The sequence below is a fragment of the Paramormyrops kingsleyae genome, chromosome 2 (assembly GCF_048594095.1).
Source record: "Paramormyrops kingsleyae isolate MSU_618 chromosome 2, PKINGS_0.4, whole genome shotgun sequence".
Taxonomy (NCBI): domain Eukaryota; kingdom Metazoa; phylum Chordata; class Actinopteri; order Osteoglossiformes; family Mormyridae; genus Paramormyrops; species Paramormyrops kingsleyae.
Window position 1 is genome coordinate 10,418,664 of NC_132798.1, and position 21,238 is coordinate 10,439,901.

Sequence of the window (21,238 nt, forward strand, 5' to 3'; positions counted from 1 at the left end):
GACTTATATTTTCATTTATACTTCTTCACTCAACTTTCCAATGCCTAACGAGAATAAAAAATCTGTAGTTTGTAAAATAAATGGCAAAGTGGTAAAAACCTGTGGTGTACAAACACCTTTGACTGGTAGTGTACCCATTGGCTGGTAGTGTACCTATTGGCTGGTAGTGTACCTATTACACAATCCTCTGAAATCTTGGTGATGCGCAATTATCGACAAGGTAGTCAAGGATCATTTGGGGAGGAAATCCCTATATTTTTGCTCTCATGGATGAATGCAGAAAAGGGAATAAGTTGTCTCTTGGATGTTAATGTTGTGATAGATTAGACATATTAAATAGACATTAATAATGAGCATAATATCTCATTATCATCAGTGTTCCTGCATGCTACTAAATAAACTCTTTTGCACAGTGTACTGGCCGTGATGGAAGGGCTGTTTAATTAATGTAATCATATAGTTTTAAGACCAGCTTGGAAAAGTGAATCATTGTACAGTATGTGGTCAGATAGACATTTATGGGCGTCATATTTACAGATCTCATAAAGTGTGTGTAGGCCTATACTATATATTGTATGCATTTTGCCATTTAATAATGCCATTTAAAAAATTATATATTTGTTTTTCTATGAAACAATGCTTTTCTCCTCTACGACAGTGTGAAATCACCATCATCTTTTTAATGTATTTCATTTGGCTTACAATCCCATTTTGTGATCTCAGTGTTTTCAGCTACAATTGCATCATGTATGGGCAAGTCTTATTTATGGATTTATTGTTTTAAAGAACCAAAATTTTGTCACTGCCAATTGGCCACAATAGTTCCACTATATTCTATAAATACTGAATATGTTGGAAAATAAAAAAAGACTAATGAAATAAAAAATGAAAGATGTTGTTGCAGAGTGAAAAAATAATTAACAACTTCATCCAGTTTGTGGGCATAATTCTGATCTTAATTATTCATTAAAATCGGAAGGAAAATACTTAAATTTACAGTAAAATATTAAAATTTTCACATAACAAAGCATTATTTTATTAAAGTTAGCAGTGTGCCAAATGTTCTCAATTTATGACTCATTAGCTATAATATTCGTGGTTTAAAGTAAAGCCCTCTTTGGATGCCTTTATTTCTTATCCCAAAGAGTCATATCCTGTCTGCAGGGCCGAATCTAGCATAAAATGCTGTTGTAGCAATCTTATCTGTAAATATGAAAAAAAAAAAGCTGCCTGGTTTGATTAAACATACACTCCTGCACCCCAACTTTATTCCCAAATCAGCCTTTTCAGCTGATAAGATCTTCTGTGATTTGATCTTGGGAGCCTTTACATCAGCGTACATAATCATTTTAATAGGATTCACTTGTTTCCATTGTGCCGTTGTTTTTACATTAACTGGAATGACTGTCATTTGCTTTCAGCTGACGTCACCGGGCTGGATGTTCATCTCTGGTAGAATAGGCTATTTTCTAGCAGGACCTTCTATGATTATGGTTGGTTACTATTGAAATTTTTTTTTCTTCCAAAGGATGTCCTAGAAGGCTAAGCATACAAATATTTGAACAGTAGGTTAATTACTTGGTCTCTTTTAGATTCTTCTCCATAAAAAGACAAAGGGTTTGGCCATTCCTAAACGTAAATTGAAGATGTTCACCCTAACATTAGGTCAATGTGTATTGTTTGTGGAAAACAAAGGGATAAATGTGATGTCATGTCTAGACTAAATGCAAATGAATGTGGAGGATATCTTGAAAGCAGGCACGTATTCCATGGGCTGGGGGGGGGAAAAAAAAGAAATAAATCTCCACAAAATAAAAATTAATCTGAATCAGCTCTAATCCGCAATTATTCATCTGATTACCCATGGCTGTCGCTAACTGCAGGAGCCCGGGCGTCCATCTGCGAACGATGCAGTTCGGCTTGATATAACCCCATCGCTGGGCCCGGAGCTGAGTAATGTAGCACACAGCTGTCATGGATATGTCTGTAAGCACCCCCGCCCTGCCCTGCCACGCTTCAGGGCACCTCGGGAGTAGAAAGCATACATTAGTGCCAGTTTACTGTAACATGCCGAAAAACTTTCACGCGGGCGAAGTTAAAACAAATATTATGCGAGGAGTTGTGGTCATAGCCAACATGCACCCGATTATTCCATTTGTACAATTAAGATAAATAGCAGCAAAATCAGGTGCAGAAAACATGGACATCTCAGCCTCTGTATTATACTGTAATAAAATGTAATTAAATAGCAGACAATGTTAAATCTGTGATTAAGGGTTACATAATAATAAGCATTGATAATAAGATGTCTAAGTATTTTTCATTCATTCTGCTATGTGACCTTGTCAGCTGTTTATTGACTTGTCATAAGGGAAATGGCATATCAGAAAATTTCTCAGGGTTCACAAGTGAAATACATACAACCTCAGAGGAGTTTAGTAATATGGAGTTTGTGCTTGATATTTTGGAATCATACGAGAAAATGTGAGGCTGATATGGATGTGAGGGCAGAATTATTGACTCGTACGCAAAGTGTAGCATGAAATATTCTTGGATCCACCCAAAAGTAAAAACACCCAACAGCAAAACTGTGATGGAATCTTGGCCAAGTGCCCAAAAAGTTTCCATAAATGTTGTAAACGCTGTCCTGACTCAACCTCATCAGTCTTATATTTGAAAGAAAAAAAACCCTCTCTACAATTTGCCCTGTGCATTGTTTCATGACTTTGACGCCTCATGATAATCCCAGAAATAGTTTCCTTTTCTCATGCTACTTGGGGGAGTTTCAGGCTGACCACCCGCCAAATCTCGCGGAGATACAGTACATTCCCAAGGGCCCTATCATAATAAAAGTCTCTCTTCACAAACTGGTTAGAGACTTACGTGTCTAGCTAGCCGGTTCATGTCCCATGAAATGTACATAATGAACTCAATGTCTTTATTGGCTTCCATACCACAATCATTGATAACAATGATTCTACTTCAAAAAATTAAGTAAACTACTTTCATCATTAATAATGTTACTAATGACTTTAATAATAATGACTTTTCTTTGCCGTTCTTTCCCTTTTGAATATCATTGGCATTCTAGATTCTGTAGGTCACTGGAGGTTTATTCCACTGACACATTTATTTTGGAATTTATACATACTTTGACATAATTACTTTGAAAATTGATGGTGATTTAAAAAAACAAACTTTTTCCAGATGTTAGAAATCTGGAATGGTCCCATGTTTTCCAACTGATCAAATATCGCCCCCAAAAGAAACAACTTTGAGTACAGATAAAACAGAACCAATTTTAGAGCATATGGCATGTTACTTTTTTGGGATGGAAAAGATGCTTGTTTTTTGTCCTGAAAGGTTGCTTATGTTATAGGTAAAGTTGCTTCATATTTGAAAAGCCAATGAGTCATTCAGTAGCTCTGTCCATTCATCATCCAATCACTGATCATTTTGGGGCTACAACATTTCTGGAACCACAAAAAAGGAACAGGAGGGGATTCAAACCCTGTGATTTAGTAGGAATGAGGCGATAGTTCTTCCTACTGAGCCACGGTGGAGTCCGTGGAGCCAACTTTTAAATTAAACTTTAATGGTCAGGTTTGTGCTCTTCATGTGTATTGGTGACTTCTTCCTAAATTAATGTATATTTCCTTGCCAATATCTTTCTGTTATTGTGAATGCGTGACCGTACACACATCCCTTACTCTGTGACTGCATGCTGGTAACTCCAGCTCTATACCTTACATTACCCAAGATTTGCTCACAATTCAACATGATTCTAACTGGATGATGGTGTATGAATAGATAGATGGATGGATGGTTGAATTACTCTTTCATTTAAGTTAAAAATGGAGTGTTAAAGAAAAGTGTTTACATTCATAGGTGGGATAGTAAAGTTTTATGGGATTTTATGTAAAGTTTAGAAAAAATATGGATAGATTCACCAACTAAGATCACACCTGATAATTTTGTCCTTTCAAAATGCATATTTAGTTTTTTCTTGCAAAGTTTGTGTAGATATGTCAGGTGAAATGCTGAAATGTGAAGTTGCTTAGGTGGCAGGAAATGCTTCTGAATTCCATGATTTTGTTGGTAAAGTGAAGCGCAGATGTTTGTCATCATTTCAGATCTGCTTGCACATAAGATCAAGAATCAAACATGCAAAGCATATGTCCTGGGCAGCTGGAATCATCATGTGTAACAAATGAGTGCAATTTAACTGAGTATATCGCTTGCTCAGCTGATTATAGAAGTACTACAAATCGTACACGTCAGGCAATAAATGTGAGTATAAAGAACTGATTTTCACTGATATTTTCAACTGCTACAACTTGAGCATCTATCATCATACACTGTGCTCTCAGAAAATGTTCAACAGGGTCATTTCTCAGAAGAGTAAAAATAATCTGAATGGGCTAAATTATGCTATATGCTAAAAGATACTGTTAACTGAAAGTCCAGTGACTACCTCCCAGAAGCAGATTCTGACTTCAGACTTTCATACTCTAGCTCTGTATTTCCTTAAGATTTACCTTCCCAGTTATGCTGTTTTTAATATTACTGGAGATATATTTCGAGTTGTTTGTACAGCAAACTCGCAAACCGTATTGACATCATTGTTACTTTTTCTAGATTTGTTCAATATATATATTTAGTTCCATGTAAATACAGATATTTTAAAACCTATACAAAAAAAACATATTTCTATGCAAGTTCTCTTTTTCACGGGAGAGGAAGAGAAGCTGGTTAGATGAATCAGAGTTTGCCGGGGTGTGGCAGAGTCTGTCTGTCTGCCTGCCTGTCACTCTGGTGTTGGCTTATATGAGGGTAATATGAGGATGGCAGGGAAGCCTATTCACAGTCCTATCAGTGCATTATCGCTAGCGGGGTTAGGCCGAATTCGAGCGCTGGATTATCTTCAATTGAAACGTTTTAATAAGGCGGAGGAATGGAGGCAGGCAAAAGAAGAAGCAAAAACAGAGTATTCTTCACAGTGCACCCCCTCACCACCTCCCCGCAGCTCCCCGTCCTCCTCATCATCGCACTCATACGGGAGACTGCTGTCATTGCTGTGGCCCATCCTCTCTCTGAAGCCCCTAACTGTTTGTGACAGCCAGCAGCTCATTAAGAGACAGTCATTTTGTTTCCATGTCCGTCAGCTCCCAGGGACCCATGCGGCATGAATGGTCCGAAACAATACTTCCATTTGATAGGACATGGTCTCTCCTCTGTACCCGACGAGACAGTCAAGCCTCGCTACATTCATTGACACAAAGACATAATTAGTCAAATGGGCAAATGGCACAAGAAATTGCTTCTTGTACATTTTGTGATGGTTGGAGGTTTCCATAGAAACTAAATTTCATTTTTTTGTTTGTCATTATGGCTAAAGTAGTGTAGACTAGAGATGATGCCCCCAAGCTCACTTACCCAGAGACAGTTTAAATACTCATATCAGACTTGCATGTATTTTAATACAATGAAATTATCAATGAAAATAAATTAATTCAAACACGCATAGGCACAGTTCAAAAGGACCTAACATTTCACTTAGCACGTTTCCAATTTAAACATTTAAAAACTCTCTCAAAGCGAAGTGCGGGTAGCAACCAGAATCTCATTTGGTCATATGCATTCTAAACACTAAAGGAACAATGACATTAAGTTAGGGATTCAGACCTAATCATGAAATAATGGATTATTATTGTAAAATTTCATTTGTGGTCTTTATGTTAATTTACAACTCATGGTACAAATTAAATGACTAATGTTCAATAGAAATGTTAGTACCTTAGCTAAATGAAGTACTTTAAATAGAGTAATTGGAAACATAGGATTGAAAGGATTGAATGTTTTTTTTAACAAGGGCTCAAGCTTAAAACTATCCATTTGGTGGTGGTTCATGGTGGAAGAATCTCAATACAGATCTTGAAGCAAGAAGAAACACTTTATAAGGGAAAGGTGAAGTTTAACTGAGTTTTATTAAACAAAATAACATATTTATGTAAGTGAGACAAAGACAAGAATGCACTAACATCTCTGTGTGTCCTACAAAACACAACAAAATCTCTTATACCAAAACAGGTTGGTGCTTCTTGATTTGTATACTAATTATTTGTAGAACTAATTAAGCATGGCTTTTTACAATGGCAAGAACCTGGGGAGCTCTGGGAAATGAAGTACTAGGTGACTTGGCAGCCATTTTTTTTCTTAGCTGCTTAGTTGCCTTGCCAAAGAATGTCAATCAGCATCATGGGGTAGCTGAGCTTAAAATTAGCTCTCACACATTATCTGAAACTCATTTTTTTCCTCCAAAATGCTTTCACCTACATAACCATCGATTCAGTCATAAGACCACGAAAACTATAAAATTATGTTGCCATATTTTGGGTAAAAAGAATTAGCAGAAAGAAGCATTGTTCAAACAAACACTAGCATATGTTTGGCAGCCTAAGACAGTTCTGCATATATGTATAGAGCATTATGCTGAAATGTATGATCTACTTAGATTTAAAAGTTTTGGAGTTTCTGGACTGTAGACTGGTTTGTCTCATTAATAATCAACTTCTGAAAAAAAGAAAAACTAATTATTAATGCAAGTAGATCGAAACACATAAACTCAGAATATGTAGTGCATAGATGCATTGAGAAAATTATATTTATGTCTTCTGTGTAATACTTCTACACTTTCATCTATTTAAAAGTTATTAGCAAAAAAAAAAATTTAAAATCAACCAGCACATGGTGGGGTTATGAGGACATTAAGTAATATAGTTTGCATGTTTTCTGTCTAATTCATAACCCAGCTCCTATGTGAGTTCAGTTCCCCAAACACCGTGAAAGTGCGATGGTAGACCTGACAGAAAACAGACTTCCTCTCTGGCGGATACACTATAGCCAAAACAGCAGCATATAAACAGCTTGAGATTTTCAATTGAAAAAAATGTCCTATTTTAGTGTCTTTGAATTTTGACATATTTGGCACATTAAGTATCGGACATTAATAAATTAAATGTAATGAACTAACATGAAAGAGAAAGTCAATCAGTACAATGCAAGTAAAAAAAAAGAAAAAAAACTTCTTTAAACTCCAATTAGTTATTACGTTTTATATTCACTAGAGGGGTGTTTTTCTTTTTCATTTATTGAAATAAATATTGAATTATTGAAAAGAAAATAACGGTTACAAATAAATGAGAACTAAAAATTTTTGCCAATACATTTCTGAACTTAAAAAGATGCGTCTTTAAAAACATTTTATTGGTCATTTAATTTGACTCATCCACAGGGTATTTTTGTAGCATTGAAATAATCCCAGCAGAGGCCCCTTAGAACGCAATAAGTTGCTCCTTAATTTAGCTGGAATATTTTACATGTATTAAAATAACGATGTGCATGACTTCAACGAAAGCAACATCAAGTGTATTATAGCCCAATGTCTGAGACGTGATACCCCAACTCCACGTTCCCCGACTGGACAAAATTCCATCAGAGGAGTTACTAACCTTATCCTGGCCTGAGTGCTAGATGCACCGCCCCTTTGGACCTCACACATGTCCAGTATTAGCAAGGAACATTGAAGCGGCATTTATTCTATTTATTTGTTCTTCTTCGCACATAATTTATTATTGCGATGCTGTGTATAGCCTTATTAAATGCATACCTCCTTTTGCACTGTTCCTTTTATTTGTTCCACTTTGTCGTTGCTGCCTTGGACTTGCACACAGGTTTTTCACTCACCAGTACTTACCAAGTGTCGAATGATGTGAAAAATAAAACAATTTGATTTGACAATGAAACACATTTAGTCAAAAAAGGAAACAAGTGATAAAGATTTCTTATGTGTATAACAATCCTTAATGCCACTCAAATTTAGGTTTAAGTGTTGCATATGCAGAGTTTATTCCTACAGTGATTCTCCACTAGGTTTTCTGAATTCCTTTAAATTTTGTTTCTGTACGAGCAGGTCAATTACTGAGTAGCAGTAAGCTGTCCTTTGGTGATTCATACGCCCTGCTCCATGCTCTGTGCTTCCTATATGTGAGTGAAATTGCAGTTATTTTATATTAAATATATGAATGTGTATATGTAAATGTATACATATAATTTGTTTGTTTGTATGCAGTATGTATGCATAAGTATACTCTGAGTCTGATCAAGGTATCTTAATATAGGTCTTCTCACTTTAGCGAATAACTATAGTACGTTCCAATGAAAGGTCAGGTCAGTTTGAGGAGGTGCACCCCCCACATGACTAAATACCTCAGGATCCCGGTTGGCACCCCCCCAAGGGGACACGCGTTGCAGTCCCACCCTCTGGAAATGACCATCTATCTGCCGCGGCCAGGTGTTGTGTAGGAGTCCCCTTGGCCTGGTCCAGCCGCTCGGGTCTTCCGATGAAAAATGTGATGAAATATATCTCCTTTGTTCATTCATCTGACAACCACTTACTGAAAACAGGGAAAATACCTTAAGAACACCTATATAATGAGCTGAAAAAAAAAAAAATATATATATATATATATATATATATATAGAGAGAGAGAGAGAGAGAGAGAGACACACACACACACACACACAAATAATATTATTATAATAATATTATTTAATAATATGTTCATTTTAGGGGCATCATGGTGGTACAGTGGTTAACACTGTTGTCTCACACCCCCTGGGACCAGGGATCGAGTCTCTGCCTGGGTTCTATGTGTGTGGAGTTTGCATGTTCTCCCCATGTCATCGTGGGGTTTCCTTCAGGTACTCTGGTTTCCCCTTACCATCTGAGATTTTGCTGAGATTAATTGAAGTTACCACATTGTGTGTGCGTGTGCCCTGCGATTGGTTGGCACCCCATCCTGAGTTGCTCTCTGCCTTGCACCCATAGGCTCCAGACCCCCCATGACCCTGAATTGGATAACTGGTTACCAAAGATGGATGGACATTCATTTTAAAAATAATAAATTCTGGCTTTTCTTCAGTTAGCTATGCAGTACCGTGACGTTAATGACAATCGTGTTGTTGCTGTCAAAGTTAAAGCGAACTTTATTGTCATCTTTCCACATACAAGTATACAGAAAGACGAGATGGAGAAGTTCTAGTTTCTGTATTTCTGTCCTGTGGTTGCTCAAAATGTCTCCGGTACCTTTTATATTTGATAAGGACAAATGTTTTTTTACCTCAAGAACTTGTGTTGAAGGTCAAGAATACCAATACTGTGCTCCATCAGTCTTTGTCACTGTGGACCCACCGTGAAATGATTGGCTGGCACCACAGTGAAGAAGGGCTGGTCTCGGCCAATGAATAACAAGGAGGGAGGAGAGACTGACCTGAAACCAGAAGGGAACCAGCAGTACTGCAAATACTTCAATGGAAAGAAACAAACAAGAAAAAAAAGCAAAGAAACAAAGTAGCGCCCAAGGTCTTCTTTCTAATTAACTGTACTTGTATTTATTTATAAGCTCTAATGAGTATTTTTCAATATTTTGTTTTTTCATTATATGAATATTTCCTTTGTTGTTTTAAACTAACTGTCTTGTTGCCCTTTAGATACTGTTGTCTGCTTGGGAAAGATAACTGATTGCACAAGAATATTGCATAATTTGAGGGATTGCTGCTAATTATTTGTGCAAAAGAAATATTACTGAAGGTAGAGACTGAAGGAAAAAAATTTTCCCCAAGTAATATCAGGTGAATTTTATTAATCACCAGATAATGCCTTACTTGTTTAAAGTTAATTGGTTTATATATGCAGTGAACACAGAACTGGTCCCTGTGCTTTTTGAAAATGTCCCTTGCCGACACCTTGAGGAGATATTCTGGTTTGTGTCGAACATGTTCAAAGAATCAAAAATTATGCACTGTGGATACTGTTTTATCTTAATGGTGAGTGTACTGTATATATATATATATATATATAAACCATTCAATTACTTGCAAAAAACACATAAGAATTATGTGGCATTGATTTTTAGACTATCAGGAGCAGTATATAAAATTTTATATTAAATCTCAGTCGAATTTGCCTTTTAAATTGATCATTGTCAGACTGAGCGCTGCAACTATTTCAATAATTCATGCATCCAAGGTAAGTACCATTGTTATGTTATAGAAGGTTCCTCCGCTCAGCTGCTGTCGTTATCCACCTTTGAGTGTCTGCAGTTCTTCCCACTTGTCCATGGTTTCTGCAGCACCCTCTGGTTTCAAGCCATGGACGCGGAGTCTGGTGAACAGGTCACATTAAATTGCCCTGTGATGGACTTACGCCAAGCTCAGGATCCCGTGTTCCTCAGAATATCAGAATTTTAATGAACAATCAGCCTTTCATACCTGATCCTTGCAGTCGAATATGAATACAACCCAAATGCATTATGTACATTCTTAATTACACTTTACATTGTATCATTTCATGAACACATATCAGGGATATTTCCAGCATACATCAGTACACCATCCATTTGTGTTATTTTGAGGCAGATTTCTTACAGAATAAACCTCTGATTAATATGGCGAAACTTCAGAGGAAATCTGATGCATGTACTGTCAACTGAGTGTTACAAAACAGAAAGGCATATTGCTGTGTTTATTTCCTGTTTTGTTTGCACCACTGTGACAACTACTGCTATTCAGACTTTCATGCGGAGGATCTTCCCACTGCCTGAGATTTACTCTAGCCTGGTGTCGCTGCGATTATACAACCTCTTAGCCCTCAGGGAAACTAAAGGGGATTCTCTTTAGGATGGAGGTATACACAATCCCCTTTTCCCTTTCTCAAGAGGCCTTCGCAAAAAGAAATTGTACAACGCTACAGTATTTCATTAGCGCAAAATCAAACCCCTGCCTTGGTCTGACATTGCTATCTGTTTTGTCTCATAAAATTGTTGTCCCACATATAAAATAAACCATGATACCCATAAGCATTATTTAAGCTTCAATTTTGTAATTCTACATGACGTGGAAAATGTTTTTTTTCTACAAGATAAATCATTTTTGGTTGATTCATTGCAATCTAGGTAAGGAAAAAAAAAACGTCGAAAGACAACTAAAATAATATTATGTAAAAAGAAAAATCTGTGCTTTTACTTGTTTTAAATCACATATTAATAGCTAAATAACAAACATAATCGCATGTAGTGTATTTTAACAATATATTGTAAGCCTGTTCTTCGGGATCTTTCCTTATCCAACATTAAGACAGTATGGGTTCAATACTAGGTCATAGTACTTGCCGCAAGGAAGAGTAGCAGCAAAACAAACTCATTCAAAAACACAGTAAAAGTGAGACAGAGAGTGTATCTTACAGGAAAAGCTGCATGAAATCGCAGTGAGGTTTGTGTTCTTTACATGTTTTCTCTTCCTTGCAGTTCCTAATTAATGCATGGGATCGTCAATGAATTGCATAAACTGTCGAGCTGGAGTATGCGCATAATATGTGAAAGACGTAAGTTTTATATTTTTATCATGGTGGATTAGAAATTTTCCCCTAGATTACGTTTGATGAGATGGGAAGATATCTGCTTGAGGTTTCTCATTATTTGAAAGCTACTTACTCAGCTTAGGGTCATAAGACGGCATTCTGGGCATTGAAGTGGCGATGGTACGGTGACTCCGCCCTCTGGGCAAATCTGTTTCTCTCCACATGCCTAGCTGGAAAGAAAATGAGCAATGAATTGATCCACGCAATGTGTAGGTCATCAGGATTAATGCGGGAAACTCAAAATGTGTTAACAAATATATCAATATATCATGTCGATATTTCCTCCTCTGAGAACTAACCATCACATGTATTTGGGAAGGTGCGCATTCGCATGCGTGTGCATATAGTAAAAGCAATTAGATAAGAAAATACGGTGAATGCACACAGAGTTTAAGGGATGTAAGCCAAACAAGTACGACCCTTTGTTTGAGGCTCAGTTGTGCAATAATTAATTTCTCGATGAGAGAAGGCATGATGATAACCATAATCTCGTCTTTTCCATTATTGCGTTGTTTGTAATTAGCTTCCACAGCCTATGACGCTCATTGGCTTCTCCTCTTTGGCTCCAGATATGATCTAAAATGCAACCAACCCCCCCCCCCCCCCCCTTTGAATTCTAAGAAGATTTGTTGGGGGCTGCGAGGGGAGAAGGATCATCATATTTTGGATTACCACCCAATCTATTTCGGACAGAAGAGGTGCAGACGTAACCACTTCACGAGATGCAAAAGTAAACTCCCCTACATGAGAGTACGGGTCCCAGGTCCTAACCGGCAGAGGTCCACACAGCGCCATATGTTTGTGCCTGCACTCGGTTCCACAATGGTGATGTAATCGCTTTTGACTGCTACATGCATGTGTGAGGGCGAGAAAAAGAGAGAGAGAGAGCGAGAGAAAGCAAAGGCTGCTGGGAGATGAGGGAAGTGCACTTTAACTGCAAGGGATGTCGGTTGGTCTGTGCTCGGCTGAAGATGATGGGTTCTGACAGGTGTTGTAGGCACTTGTGGTAATGGATGTCTCTGCTGCAGTGATGAGGAGGAGGTGAAAAGGATTTAATTCCCTCAGAAAGAAGGAAACATGGACCATTATTTAATTACTGTCTAATTTGACCCCCCTTCCTACCCCCCCCCCCCCCCCCCAAGCATCCACAGCCTCTGATGATCTTACAAGCCAGTCTCTTCCTTTGTTTATTAATGAACAATCAAGAGCTTTTAAAATCCATGGGGGCTTACCATACCACCCCCCCCCCCCAACACATACAGTCCTGTATTAAGGGGGAAAGCATTCATCAACTATGTCCTATTAAGGATGTCTGATTCCTCCACAAATTTGTTATTTAATATACGTTTACAGTCATAATGGAACATGTCACAATAGATACATCTTGTACCATCCCGGACTGGTGGGAGATCTCAATTACTGGAGAAAGTGCTGTTCATGGGCCTTTATCCTGCATTTTAGTTTTACCTTGAAAAACTCTAAATATGCACTATGATTTTTTTTAAGTACCAGAATATAAAAGTGAGAAGCTGCTACCATGGTGTTTTGGGACTTATGACCTGAAGTTTTCTAGTTAAATCTCTATGAGAGACCCTGCTTTTACACTCTCAGACAAGACAAATGATGGAGCATATTAATGGGATGAACTGGGGGATACTGTAGACAGAAAAACAACTGATTACAACAATAATGGCGGCTTCCAAGATGTGTTGTAGCTTTTCTTACCTGGACTAAGTTACCCGCGTCCAAATGATCAATTATATCATTACTTGTTGTTTGATGTGAATATTTTGTCATTGTTTCCGCTACATGAAGTGGCATCATCTTTGGTCCCCTACTCTCCCCCCAGGAGGGAAAGGCGTTTGGGCGGCATGTGTGTGGACACTGGCAGCGCCCAAAGCTAGCGAATAGCTCCTCACCGATTCTCGCGAGCCGCGGTACGGCCACAATTGGGTCCACCCCCATCCTCAGCCTTGCCGGTGGGCCTGGGTGACTCTTATCTGCACTGGAATACTGCTAGATGCTGGGGGCATCATCAGTGCAGAGCTTCATTCTAGTATCTCGGCACCGTTCCTTAAATAGGGGCGCTTACGTTAATGCAGGACTCCTCACGCGATCATTGGTTTTAACTGGCTTCTACGGAAAACCGGCTCAGTAATGGGTAGGAGGTAAATAAGGGATGCAGATATTAAGTTTGACAAGCAATTGTTCCTGCTGCATAATCCATTAAGTAGCTGTTATAAGCAAAAGCAATTAAATGTACATTCATTCTTAATATTAATTTTAATTTAATTAGAACATTTTATGTCTATTGACCCTTTATGGGTAGGATCAGCTGAATAACATCCACACAATGAATTAAAGGTGTTCTCACATGGCTGATTAACGACAGGAGATAAAAAGTAACAGTTTTTCGGGAACAGGATTTGATTAAAATGGAGAAAAGAAAATCTCTGCTTTGTTTATGTATTTTCTTTAACATTTAATAATAATTATATTTGCAATCATAGTGTTTTGAAGTTAATCCTGCAGTATATGGACTTTTTTTTAATTACAAAAATTTAAATGAAAAAAAGAAAAAATGTAATAATTATGAGTGAGAATATAGTTGTGGTGCAGCTTATATTCTTAAAAAAACATACCTTGAATTCAAAGTATGACTGTATTAAGACACCATTAAATTTTTTTGTGTGCAATTTTTATAAGAGGTGCATTTCTGGAACCTCTGTCCTTGATTTAATTGGCTTTCGGTGCAAAAAAAAAAGGAAGAACAAATGAACAAAATAAGCAGATGAATACATGAATCCAAAAACAGTGAATGACGAAGGGAATATGGAAATGAGGAGCATGGGAATGTAACGGGTCAGTGCGCAGCCTCGTCAGGGGAGGTGATGGGAGCGGGGGGGGGGGTCGCACGCCGAACACAATGGGAAGCTGATGGCCTGAAATCCTGCTCAGTGACAGACAGACCCAAACACTGTACCTTAAATGACTGTCACATCGCACTACAGAGAGCTCCTGCAGCCCCACCTGTGCACGGGACATCGTTCCTTCACTCTTCTTTTCGTTAAAACAAGCACATACACATTATGGCTGAAATGAAGCATGGCAGTAGAAATTATATTTTCCCTTAAGGTGCTCTGGGACTTTGAATTAATTTTGATGTCCTTTAAAATAGTAAATGTTAATGTCTTTGGTTTAATAATTACAAATGTTAAACATGCCCGCAGTCAACGGTCATCAACAAACACCACAGTTCTGACATTTCCTCAAGAAGATTCTTGACTGGATGTTTACTGAAGAATACACCCATTCGTAGAATTTTAAACCAAACCTTAATTTCAATATTTATACAATCTTAAAAACAACGCTTAAATTATGAGTTCTTACACATTACGCACAAAGTTTAGGGGTTATCTGGCACAAGCAGAAACAGAGAAATTTGTTGAGTGTTCAAGAGAAACAGTAATTGGACACAACAAAAAAGTATAAAACAAAGTGCAACAGGACACACACCTCTGCTAGTTGCACGTCCATTATTAGTCATACATAGATTCTTTAGATGTCGTAAAAATGTTACAATCAGCTAGAACAATAGGAGCACATTAATAGGCATTCTCTTTTCTTGTCTGCTGGAGCAATCAGATGGTAACTGAAACACTAGAAGAACATCTTCTCAATCAGCATTTGTAATGCTTTTTTTTCCTTAGGTCCAGCCTCCCTGAGAATTTGTCATCCATCAGTCTCCCTTGTATACTTCTTTAAATTCAGCCTCCTTTTCTTCATAGTCTGCATACGGATAATGTTACCGAATTGACCCTCCATTTTTTTCGTATCAGTTTGACTACAATGAGAATCAAAAGGATATGTTATCATCGGCAAGTATCACTTTCAAGAGGAGAACAAAAGCAACATTAGCAAAGAAGCACTCATTTAGCTAATATTGGGGGCCCTTAAAAAAACTGTGTATTTGTATTTAGTCTTTGAGGAACAATTCTTTTGCAACAGTACAATCACATTCAGTAATCAAAATTGGAGCACCTGGTACATTGTGACAATGTCCGACATTGTCCCTCTGCCATTTTTTCCGCCGACCACTACTGCAGTACATTACCCCATACAGGTGTTGTCACTGAGCTCACGCCTCAGACCCTCGCAAAACACTGTTCCCACCTTGTGTGTACCAGGCAGGCCAGATAGCTTCAATACACATTAATATCTACTTTATCAGAACAGAAACTATGAAGAAATCCCACATATTACAGATAAGAACTAATTTAAATCTTAGTATTATAAAGATATAATTAATATTACAACAAAATATCAAACAAACCATAGTTCATATCTTTCAGCAGTGATTGTTATCCTTCTAAGCACACAAACAAGTAAGTTAAAAAATCATTTTTGTTATAAGGCTTGTTAATAAAACCTAATATGAAAAATATATCTATTTTGATATTGGGCCTACAGTATAAAAGTTGATTTTTTTGGCTAACAGAAATAGAGCTAAAATGTAAATGTTAATTGTACATACAATTCATGTATATTCTTTTTATATATACTGTATTTCCACAGTATCGCTCCCAAGTAGCATGATTCATGATTAATGACACATTTTCATTTTCTTAAAATAGTCATAAATGGGCTTCTAGCAAAAAGAAATATATTTGATTAATCTGAACACCACATTCAATGATAATATATAATTAAAAAATCATTTTACTTCTGGAAAATTATTAACCGTTGAATTGCTTTTGCTGCAATGTAAGGACAGCAGTAAAGAGTTCATTTCTGGTGCACAAAGAGGAGAGATTTGCTAGATTTTGTCTTTGGGCTAAGTTGGAAAAAAAAAAAGATACAGGCTTTTAAGTGTGTCAAGACAGCAATACAAAAGGCCATGCAGACCGCCGGGAGCGTCCTGCCTGAGCGGGACGTGACCACTTTACCTGCTGAGGAACACATCTCCCTTCCACCCACCCATTTAACACTGCCGTTCACGTGATCCGTCAGACACCTCCCCCCCCAGGGCACACTCCATCCCACCAGGAGGAGGCGCCGAATCACTCATGTCTCATGTAGCCTTTTTAAGAGAACAAAATGTAATTTCTGACCAAATTGAATACTTGCAAATGTATTGCAGCGATTTATTTATTTTTGTTTGTACTCACAGAGATGGTCTGCAGTTGAAATCGCTTTTGACCATCTGTTCAATTCAACAGACTTCATTGCAGATTCATTTTCCATTACATCATCTAGAGTATGTTAAATTTCTTGTTAATAAATTAGTTGTTTTATTAAATATAGTATATAAAATAAAAATGTTGCATATTTTGTATTATTTTTTTTGGATTAGGAAACATTCTCTTTTAAAATACAGTGTCCTTGAGACAATAGGGTATAATTCATCACTGTTCATATCTATTTACAGATTTTTTTGCTCAGTTATTCTACATCTTTTCTCTACTGTATATCAACATTTTGTTTCCTCGTGGTTCTGTACCTCTTTGACCCTTAGTTACACTGAAAAGTCTGTCAAAAGAAGTTGGGATTGTATGACTCCCAGCATCCATTATTGATGATGTCCTGATGAGATTAATCAAGCCCGAGAAAATGTGTTGTTTTTTCATGTTCAAACCAATAATTACATTGTAACATACTAATCATTGTGTTATGAATATTATAATCAAATGAAACTGTAAGCTCCATATTCATGACCGCTATGTTTTGCCATTTTATTTCATTTTTAATTTATGCATATCATGAAATCACGATGGAGATATTGCATTACTGTAAGATTACCATGATTTTGATATTCCACTGAATATTGGTCCTTTATTATCATTATTATTATTGTTATTTTATACATTCAAAACTAGTTCCACACCACTTTCACAGAGCAAGAAAATGATTATTTACTCATTTCATTGTATTACATTGTGATAAAACTATTTACACAGCTCCACTAATCTAACTGAGATATAGAGACCGAGTTCTAGAATACAACATCATGCTCCCCATTCAGGGTAGATACCCATGCTAAGCTATTCTAGGACTATGAAATTGGCAGTGAGGTTAAACATTCAACCAATATTCTATTCTGGAGCGCTCGGCACACTAAATGTAAAAAACAAGGTATGCAAAGGAATCCACCCATCCATCCATCTTCTATCCTGGTCAGTATTATATATGAAAATGTATAAACGGTATATAATTCAGTATAGCAAACTGGTTGAATATGAAGTCTTTAAACTGAGTAAATTGATAATATAAGCAAACACAAGGGATTGCATCCTCCTGATGAACTTGTACACAACTCTCACGTATGCCAGCAGAGTATGGCTTCTTCACTCAACTTCATTAATGACCACAGCAGTCCGTGGAAAAACAAGATTGTGGAAATCCCTGTGGAAGGAATTTTTTTCTTCTAGGATTATATTTTATGACTCGCCAAATTAGTCAGCAGTTCAGCCATTTTTATACGCATCTTGTATGGATATAGCCTTGACAGTCTTCCCCTGTGTATCTAATGAAGTCTATAAACAGGGCAATGGCATGTGATCCACTTGTTTGCCTGTCTTAATTAAAGCTTATAAGATACAGCCTGGGAGCACAGATGAAGCTGTAAAGGGTCTCTGTTGCAGGCTTGAAAGGGCTCAATGGCTACTGGACTCCAAAGAAGGTCACTTAACGTAGATAAGGAAGTGCAGAAGAGCCTACACAATCCCTGCAATTTAATTATGGATAGTGTGCTACAATTACCAGGCTGATCTTGTCTCCAAACCTGATATTCTTCAATCATTCAAAGGCTTCCCCTTCTACACTTACCCATTATGAGGGTACACTGTGCTGGAAATAGCATGTACTGCACGTGAATCTCTACTGCATTTGTTAAGTTTGTCATTTTTAAAATTAGTTTCTGGTGGGCATGAAACGTAGATAGTTGGGAAGTGAACAGCAAAAGTTTATATCAATTTCTAAAATATTTGTACAACTTTGTCTCTAAATTTAATGGTTGTTTTTATGCAATCCCCCAAAACTCAAACGTCATAAATTCCACACCTGTGAAATATGTTGATCTATTTTGATATGCATTACAGTTATGACCTGTGCTGTTTTTAATCATTTGTTTATTAAGATATCCTCATATTACATCACATTCCTGATTTATATATATAATTTGTGTTGTCTGAACTTCAGTCAGATTAAAATAATATATGTAAAATTATAATGTCATGGCTTTAGGGACAAAGGATTTGATGGCAGATGTGGTTTGTTTCTTTAGTTTTAATTCAATAAAACAGACTGGTAATAAACTGAACTGCGAGGGATCCAAACAAGAGGACTACAACAAGGAAGGACACAGGCTGACAAGAGAAGCAACGTTAATGAAATGCCTGGGGACCACAGGACTGGTAAGCACACATATACAAGAGTAACGAAGGAACAAACAAGAGGCAGCCAGGAATGATCAACACAAAAGCTAGGAACGAGGGGTAAGACAAACGAGTAACAGCCATGGCTTGTTAGGACCAGCCTAAGGAGGAGAAAGGAGAATCGGATGGGTATGGCAGGTAGGACATGATGTCCCCCGAATCAACGAACAAGGGAGGGGGACTAAGGGGGCCAAACTCTATGCCAGAGACACGGGGCAGGGGACAGATACGGCACTGGACAGGACAGGGCATGGCAGGACAAATGGCATAATATGGGGCATGGAACAGACATGGGTCGAACCATGAACCAACAGAACAACAGGAGAGACCAACGGATAAACCCACACAGACAAAACGGACCAGACATGGGACATGACCAGGTATCAGAGATAAGCACTAGACATCAACGGGGACCTGGGAGCAGAACAGAGACAAGGACAGACAGAACCTGCCATATCACAACTGGGTGGACAAGTAGAGAGGCAACAGAGACAGGAGCAGGAACAGAACAGGGACTGTACTAGGCTCTGGAGAAACGGCATGCAGCGGGACTGTACTAGGCTCTGGAGAAACGGCATGCAGCGGGACTGTACTAGGCTCTGGAGAAACGGCATGCAGTGGGACTGTACTAGGCTCTGGAGAAACGGCATGTAGCGGGACTGTACTAGGCTCTGGAGAAACGGCATGTAGCGGGACTGTACTAGGCTCTGGAGAAACGGTGTGTAGCGGGACCACAGTGGGCTCTGGAGAAGCGGCAGACCCACCAGCTTCAGGCGGTGAAATGGTGGCAGGCTGAGCGGTCTCACGCTCAACTATTCCCCACACTTCCACTAGCAAGCGCTGGACCTTCTCTGCCTCCTCAGATCCATGTGTGGGGTTAGTCTCGTTAACAGCTCCCTCACAGACCGGAAGAGAGCTACAACCTTGGGGATCCTCCAAACAGCGGGATTACTCATCCACTCCTGATGGGCCTTCAGGAAGGAGATGAAGTCCTCCGCTTGAAGGCGAGGTGATCCCGGTGGTGTGGGCAACCCCTTCGGTCCCAGGCACCTGGGGTATCCAGTCCAGGTACAGGGAGATATGGAAGCCGGAGCAGCGGTGGAGGCTGCCGGGATTTTTGGGAGTCCAAAAATAAGCAAAAAGAGAATAGAAATAAACCGGACCATGAGGGATCAAAACGAGAGAACTACTATGAGAAAGAACACGGGTTGACAGGCGGAGTGATGTTAATGACTGGACTGGGGAGCACAGGACTGTGAAGCAAATATATATGCGACTCACGAGGGAGCTAACGGGAGGCAGCTGGAAGTGATCAATATGAGGGTTAGGGATGAGAGGTAAGACAAACAAGTAACAGGCGTGGCTGGGTAGGGTCATGCTAGGGAGGAGACAGAAGGGACTGGTGAATATGGCAGGTGGACACCTGAACTCTGTGGGCAAGGTAGTGTAGCCTTTTCCCCAACTACATGTCTAGGACGTATGAGACAGCAGTGCTACCAAACCAAATGCTGGGTTGCCCCAACATACAGTAACATCGCCAAGCTCGGTATTATTGTGCAAAATATCACAAGATGTGAAATTCCCAATTAACTTTGAAACTGGGTACATATCAATTAAATATATTTATGTGTTTATGTATGTTTATTTTTTTACAGAGCACTTTTAAACATCCAGAGTTGAACCCAAAGTGCCGTGCACGATATACCATTAAAACCAACATGACAAAACAATTTAACGAAAGGAATTTAAAAGACAATAAAAGAAACAACTGAATAAGCAAAAACAATGAGACTTAGAAACAGTGACAACTGATAATCAAACAACTTAAACTGGATTTAAAGCTAAGGAATAAAAGTGTGTTTTTAGGCGAGATTTAAAAACATTTAGGGGAAAGTCGTTCCACAGTTTAGGGCCCAGGACAGAAAAGGCCCAGTCACCTCTCTGTTTTAGCCTAGACTTTCTGGCAGTCAACAAAAACAGATCAGCAGATCTTGTGTACTTGCAGTAAAGTACATTTTTCCATTTGTGTCTAAGTCAACTTTAAATTCCGCCTATCTTGTCCTTACCTACAAATGACAGCTAACCAAGCTTCCATTTTTCTGAACTCAGCTAGGCTCAGAATCAGCCCCACCTGCCATATAATTTAATGATTCAGAGTATCTCCTCTTTACTGAAGAGACATTATTTGTGTATAAGACAAAATTTCTTTTATTACTTTTCCTTCCAGAAGTAAACATAAATATTTCCTTTTCGAAGTCAGTACACACACAAAAAAAGAAAGGTTTTTGGTTTAAAAAAAAGATTTGAAAAAAAATGAAAAAAGATA